Here is a 7,250-nt window from a genome sequence, read left to right as displayed (position 1 = left end):
ATGCACCTTCAACCTCCCTGTCTGGTTCTCCCTTGGTACTGCCCCTCTAAAAGTGCGGGGATCGCTCAGTACTGTCCAACTCACAGCATGGGGCTCCCTGAGTACTGCCCCTCTGGCAGTGCGACACTCCCTCGGTACTGCCCTCTGACAGTCCGGCACTCCCTCGGTACTGCCCTCTGACAGTGAGACACTCCCTCGGTACTGCCCCTCTGACAGACACTCCCTCGGTACTGCCCTCTGACAGTGAGACACTCCCTCGGTACTGCCCCTCTGACAGACACTCCCTCGGTACTGCCCTCTGACAGTGAGACACTCCCTCGGTACTGCCCTCTGACAGTGAGACACTCCCTCGGTACTGCCCCTCTGACAGACACTCCCTCGGTACTGCCCTCTGACAGTGAGACACTCCCTCGGTACTGCCCCTCTGACAGACACTCCCTCGGTACTGCCCTCTGACAGTGAGACACTCCCTCAGTACTGCCCCTCTGACAGACACTCCCTCGGTACTGTCCCTCTGACAGTGAGACACTCCCTCGGTACTGCCCTCTGACAGTGAGACACTCCCTCGGTACAGCCCCTCTGACAGACACTCCCTCGGTACTGCCCTTCTGACAGTGAGACACTCCCTCAGTGCAGCCCCTCTGATAGACACTCCCTCGGTACTGTCCCTCTGACAGTGAGACACTCCCTCGGTACTGCCCCTCTGACAGTGAGACACTCCCTCAGTACAGCCCCTCTGACAGTGAGACACTCCCTCAGTACAGCCCCTCTGACAGACACTCCCTCGGTACTGCCCTCTGACAGTGAGACACTCCCTCAGTACTGCCCCTCTGACAGACACTCCCTCGGTACTGCCCTTCTGACAGTGAGACACTCCCTCAGTGCAGCCCCTCTGATAGACACTCCCTCGGTAGTGTCCCTTTGACAGTGAGCCACTCCCTCAGTACAGCCCATCTGACAGACACTCCCTTGGTACTGTCCCTCTGACATTGAGACACTCCATCAGTACCGCCCGTCTGACAGTGAGACACTCCCTCAGTACAGCCCCTCTGACAGACACTCCCTCGGTATCGCCCCTCTGACAGTGAGATACTTCCTCTGAGAGCACGGGGCCCCCTCAGTATTGCTCTCTGATGGTGATGTGCTTCATCAGATCTACCCCTCTGACTGTGTGGCACTCCCTCAATACTGTCCCTTTGACAGTGTTGCACTCCCTCAGTAACATCACTCTCATAGGGTATACTCCCTCAGCGCTTCATTCAGATCCTGGGGCTCCCTCATTACTGCTTCTGAGATGGTGTTGCACATCCTCTGCAGTCAATGTGGAGCTCCCTCAGTACTGCACCTCTGACCATGTCACACTCATTCGGTACTGCCCCTCTGACCATGTGGATTCCTTCAGTACTGCCCCTTTGACAGTGTTGGTCTCCCTCAGTACTGCTCCTCTGACAGTATTGGTCTCCCTCAGTACTGCCCCTCTGACAGTGAGGGTCTCCCTCACTACTGCCCCTCTGACCATGTGGATTCCTTCAGTACTGCCCCTTTGACGGTGTTGGTCTCCCTCAGTACTGCCCCTCTGACAGTGAGGGTCTCCCTCAGTACTGCCCCTCTGAAAGTGTTGGTCTCCCTCAGTACTGCCCCTCTGACAGTGAGGGTCTCCCTCAGTACTGCCCCTCTGACCATGTGTATTCCTTCTGTACTGCCCCTCTGACAGTGTTGGTCTCCCTCAGTACTGCCCCTCTGACAGTGAGGGTCTCCGTCACTACTCTTCCTCTGAAAGTGAGGGTCTACCTCACTACTGCCCCTCTGACAGTGTTGGTCTCCTCAGTACTGCCGCTCTGACAGTGTTGGTCTCCCTCAGTACTGCCCCTCTGACAGTGAGGGTCTCCCTCAGTACTGCCCCTCTGAAAGTGTTGGTCTCCCTCAGTACTGCCCCTCTGACAGTGAGGGTCTCCCTCAGTACTGCCCCTCTGACCATGTGTATTCCTTCTGTACTGCCCCTCTGACAGTGTTGGTCTCCCTCAGTACTGCCCCTCTGACAGTGAGGGTCTCCGTCACTACTCTTCCTCTGAAAGTGAGGGTCTACCTCACTACTGCCCCTCTGACAGTGTTGGTCTCCTCAGTACTGCCGCTCTGACAGTGTGGGTCGCCCTCAGTACTGCCCCTCTGACAGTGAGGCTCTCCCTCACTACTGCCCCTCTGACAGTGTTGGTCTCCCTCATTACTGCCCCTCTGATAGTGTGGGTCTCCCTCACTACTGCCCCTCTGACATTGAGGGTCTCCCTCAGTACTGCCCCTCTGACACTGAGGGTCTCCCTCAGTACCGCCCCTCTGACAGTGCGACACTCCTTCAGTATGCCCCTCTGACAGTGTGGGGCTTCATTTTGTCCTGACTCTGTGATGCGTGGGGCTCCCGTAGTTCTACCTCTCTGACAGTGTGGGTTCCCTTCATACTTTCCCTCTGACAAAGCATGTATATCGTCCAAGACCCTGTGCAACAAGGTCCAGCAATCGATAGGACAGTCTTCCGGCAGTGTACAGACACACGCAATCCAGTCTGTCATTCTACCACTCGAACGCTGCTGGGCAATACCAACAGGTCAGGCCAGGCCCCAGCTGAGCTCAGATGCCACGCTGTATAACACTTCCATATTTCTCATCTGGTCTGCAGCAGCAGGCGAGCACAAGGCTTGAGGCCGAGAGCTCGCTATATCCAAGACTACTCGGCTCCCATATCATCCGTCCTGCCTGTGGCAACTTACATTATCACCGTCCAACAGAGTGCTGCAATCACAAGAGGCAATGTCTGAGACAATCTCCCATGGTTATGCTGCACCAACTTCAATGCTTCTGAGCAACGGACGTCAACATGGCCTGCACCCAAGTCAGTTCCTCCACACCCAGAGCAGCTCTTCCGACACACTGGCGGGCCAGCTCCTTCCATAATGCGTCTGTCTCTCTCTCTCTCTCTCTCTCCATCCCAGCCAACACCAGTCCATCCAATCTGATTAGTGAGATGCTGACTGATGGAATAGTACCTGATGTTCTTGGAGTAGAATTGTTAGAGCGTAAAAAAACAAATTTTACAAAGAGAAAAGCACCTTTGTTTGGCCCCCGAGAAGTGGCTGCATTCACGCATGCTGCCACCTTACCGGAAGATCAATGCAGTTTCTGAATGTTGCAGTTGCTGAGAAAGGCAGACCATGATGAGGTAGATTGCGAGGTCAGGAGTCTATCTTATCATAATCCGGGACCTAGTAGGCTTTTGTATGTTTCCACCCATTGATGTCACCTCCAAGAAAGCTCACGAATGTCTCGATTTGCTCAGGAGCCTAAAGAACTTCCACGTGACCCTTTGACTCTTAACAACTTTAATGATGCACCTCAGGGAGCATCCTATCTGATCCTTCACAGCTCAGTAAGGCAACTGCTCTGCAAGTGATCAAAATAAGGAGCTGAGAGTTGTGGATCCAGCCTCCCCTCCATGGACTCTGTCCACACTCCTCACTGCCTCACTATAGCAGCCAGCAGAATCGAAGATCCCGCCCACCCCGGACAGACTCTCTTCTCCCTTCTCCCATCGCGTAGAAGATACAAAAGCCTGAAATCACATCCCACTAGGCTCTGCTCCACTGTTATCAGACTCTTCAATTGAATTCTTGTACTATAAGGTGGACTCCTGGCTTCACAATCTACCTTGCTATGATACCTGCAGTGCACGTTTTCCAGACTGGATGGGTCGAATGGCCTGAATCAGCTCCTCTGCCTTATGGTCTACGTCAATGGTGTTGAGGTTAAGGTGGTTGAAAGTTTCAGGTTCCTCGGTGTGAACATTACCGATAGCTTTTCCTGGTCCACGTTATCACTACCAAGAAAGCTCACTAACATCTCTACTTCCTCAGGAGACTAAAGCAATTTGTCATGTCCTTGTCACATCTTACAAATATTTATCAATGTACCACAGAAAATATTCTGTCTGGATATGTAACAGCATGGAATAACAACTGCTCCGCATATGACCGCAAGAAACTGCAGATTTGTGGATGCAGTCCAGCATGTCATGGGAACCAGGAACCAGTCTCGCCTCTCTGGACTCTGTCTACACTTCTCGCTGCCTCAGTAAAGCAGCCAGCATAATCAAAGACCCCACCTACCCTGAACATTCTCTCTTCTCCCTTCTCCCACCGGGCAGAAGGTACAAGAGCCTGAAACCACGTTTCACCAGGCTCAAGGACAGCTTCCACTCCACTGTTATCAGATTCTTCAGTTTGTATGTTGAGGTGGACTCTTCACCTCACAATCTACCTCATTATGATCTTGTACCTTATGACTTACCTGCACTGCACTTTTTCAATAGCTTTTAAACTTTATTCTGCATTGTTATTGTTTTACCTGATGCCCTGTGTAATGATCTGATCTGTACGAATAATATGCAAGACAAGCTTTTCACTGCATCTTGGTACATGTAACAACAATAAACCGATGCGAGTGGAGGGCGGAGGGGAGACTCTGCCAGGATGCGTGTAGGCTCTGATTATATTGCTTTCTACACTGAGGCAGTGTGAAGTGTGGATGGAGTGAGTAGCAAGTCTGATAACGTAGAGCTTGTCCAGTGGTATCTTCCAACAGTGCAGTACCCTTCAGCATTATATCTTTTGTTTCTTACCTCTTAAACTTGGTTTATGTGATTTGACCTCACTCCTCCGTGTGGTGAGAAGATTACATATGGGATATCTATTCTGTGCAACATACACACGCAAAGAAAAAGCATTTCAGGATGTATATTGTATATATTTCTCTGACATTAAATGTTCCTTTGAAACATGCACACACAGCTGGAGGAGCCCAGCAGGTCAGCCAGCATCTACAGTGTGGAAATGAACAAACAGTTGACCTTTTGGGCTGATGCCCTTCTTCAGGACTGAGAAGGAAGGGAGAAGATACCAGAATAAAAAGGTGGAAGGAGGGGAGGGAGGCTTGCTGGAAGGGGATAGTGAAGCCAGGTGGGTGGAAAAGGTTAAGGGCTGAGAAGAAGGATCTGTTAAAAAAGGAGAGTGGAGCATAGGAGAAAGGGAAAGAGAAGGGGACCCAGAAGGAGGGCAGATGCCAGATCTGTCCTGTGTACTGGAAGTGTGTGAAACACCGTACTTGGAACTGCACTAGGATTTCATCCACAGCCACAAAATTTGTGGAAACTGTATTCTTGTATAATCTGGAAGTAGTTCTTAAATCATTGTTTTACTCATTCGGGTACCTTGGATGTGGATAACTGAGACTCCACTTGGCACTCACCATCAACAACCCATTTACGCTAATCCTGCATTCATCTCATTTTTCATTCTCCCTGAAGTCCCATTAAATTCACACCCCCACCACCACCCTATTTCTAAACCTTGCCTGTACTCTTAAGTGTAATACAGTGACCAATGAAGCTCCTGACCTGCACGTCTTTGAGTTTCTACATTTCCTTTGCATTCTGCTTTCCAGTTCTTTATCAGTTTCTTGGTCAGGATTTTGTTCTGAAATTGAATGCTTTCAATCCTCAGGCTTTTTGCTCTACTTGGCAACTTCATAAGCCTTTTTCCTTTGATCTAATATTATTCTTAACTTCTCTTGATAGCTGTGGGCGCACCACTTATCCTGTTGGTTTTATTGTGCCTTAAACTGATGTATATGATAAAACCATTAGATATAAGAGCAGAATCAGGCCATTTTGCCCATCGACTCTGCTCCACCATTTCATCATGACTGATCCTCTTTTCCTCAAACCCAGTCTCCTGCTTACGCCCATATCCCTTCATGCCCTTACAAATCAAGAATCTATCAACCTCTGCCTTAAATATACCCAATGACTTGGCCTCCATAGCCACCTGTGGCGACAAATTCCACAAATTCCCCACTCTCTAGCTAAAGAAATTCCTCCTCATCTCTGTTCTAAATGGACGTTCCTCTATTCAGAGGCTGTGTCCTCTGATACTAGACTCCTCCACCATGGGAAACATCCACTCCAAATCTATTCTGTTGAGCCCTTTCAACAGTTGATGAGTTTCAATAAGATCCTCCATCATTTTTCTGAATTCCAGTGAGCAGAGGCCCAGAGCCATCAAACACTCCTCATATGACAGCCATTCAAGCCCAGAATCATTTTTGTGAGCCTCCTTTGAACCCTCTCCATAAGTATATTCTTTAAGCATTAGCGATTGCTAGTTACTACTGTTTGCTAGTCTGCCAACATGCATACCAAACCTTCATAGTTTTGTGTATTAAAATTTAAAATCCTGGTTTCACTTTTAACTAAATTAATTTCAATTTTTATCTAAAATTCTATTGCGTTTGATCTAATTTCTTCTCCGACCTTGTTAACATGGAATATAGCATGACATATAGCATATAAGCAGGCTCTTTGGCCCATAAAGTTGTGCTGAACTAGTGAAGCTAATAACATATAATATGTTCTTCCAGCACATGATCCCTCCATTCTCTGCATGTTCTAACATTGAGCTGCTGGTCCCTGCTCTCCGTGTCGCAGGAGTAACCTCTCTCTCCCTCATTGGATAGAGGGAGGGAGGGGGAGAGGGAGAGAGGGAGAGACAGACTGTCTGAGATACCAAAGCACTGGGTTATGAACTGTAGTTTTGATGGACTCCGGATCAAGGTCTCTTTGGGGGCTTTTTGCTGTTGCTTGCATGGTGGGCGGGTGGGGTGATCGGTACTTTTGCTAGTGCAGTTGGAGGGGGGAGGGGGTTGATGCGCTTGCTGATGCTTCTGTGAAGGGTCTGGGGAGAAGAGTTCCGGGGCTTGGATGTTCTATCTTTCATTCTACGGGGTCTCTTGTTTTCAGAATGTTTGTGAAGAGTACGAATTTCAGGTTGTATACTGAATACTTTCTCTGATACGAAAGGAACTAATCTCTTTAAAAAAAATCTAGATATACATGTGCCCGACTAAGAACCACTTGACTATCTCAATCCAATCTACCTCCACCATCACCCCTGCATCCACATTCCATTCCCTCACCCCACTCTCTGCATAAAAAAAACTTGCTCCACACATCTTTGAAATTACCCCCCTCACCTTAAAGCCACATTCTCTAGAACCTGCTGAGTCAGTGTGGGTGGAAGTCTGAAACGGGAAGGGAGTTATCACCCTATTGGAGTATTCTGTAGACCCCCTACCCTTCCAATAGCAGCAGAGACATTGAGGAACTGATTGGGGATGGATTTTGGAAAAGTTCCAAAATACCATTGTTG

Source organism: Mobula hypostoma, chromosome 12 (genome assembly GCF_963921235.1).
Source record: "Mobula hypostoma chromosome 12, sMobHyp1.1, whole genome shotgun sequence".
NCBI lineage: Eukaryota > Metazoa > Chordata > Chondrichthyes > Myliobatiformes > Myliobatidae > Mobula > Mobula hypostoma.
This window is presented reverse-complemented; position numbering follows the sequence as displayed.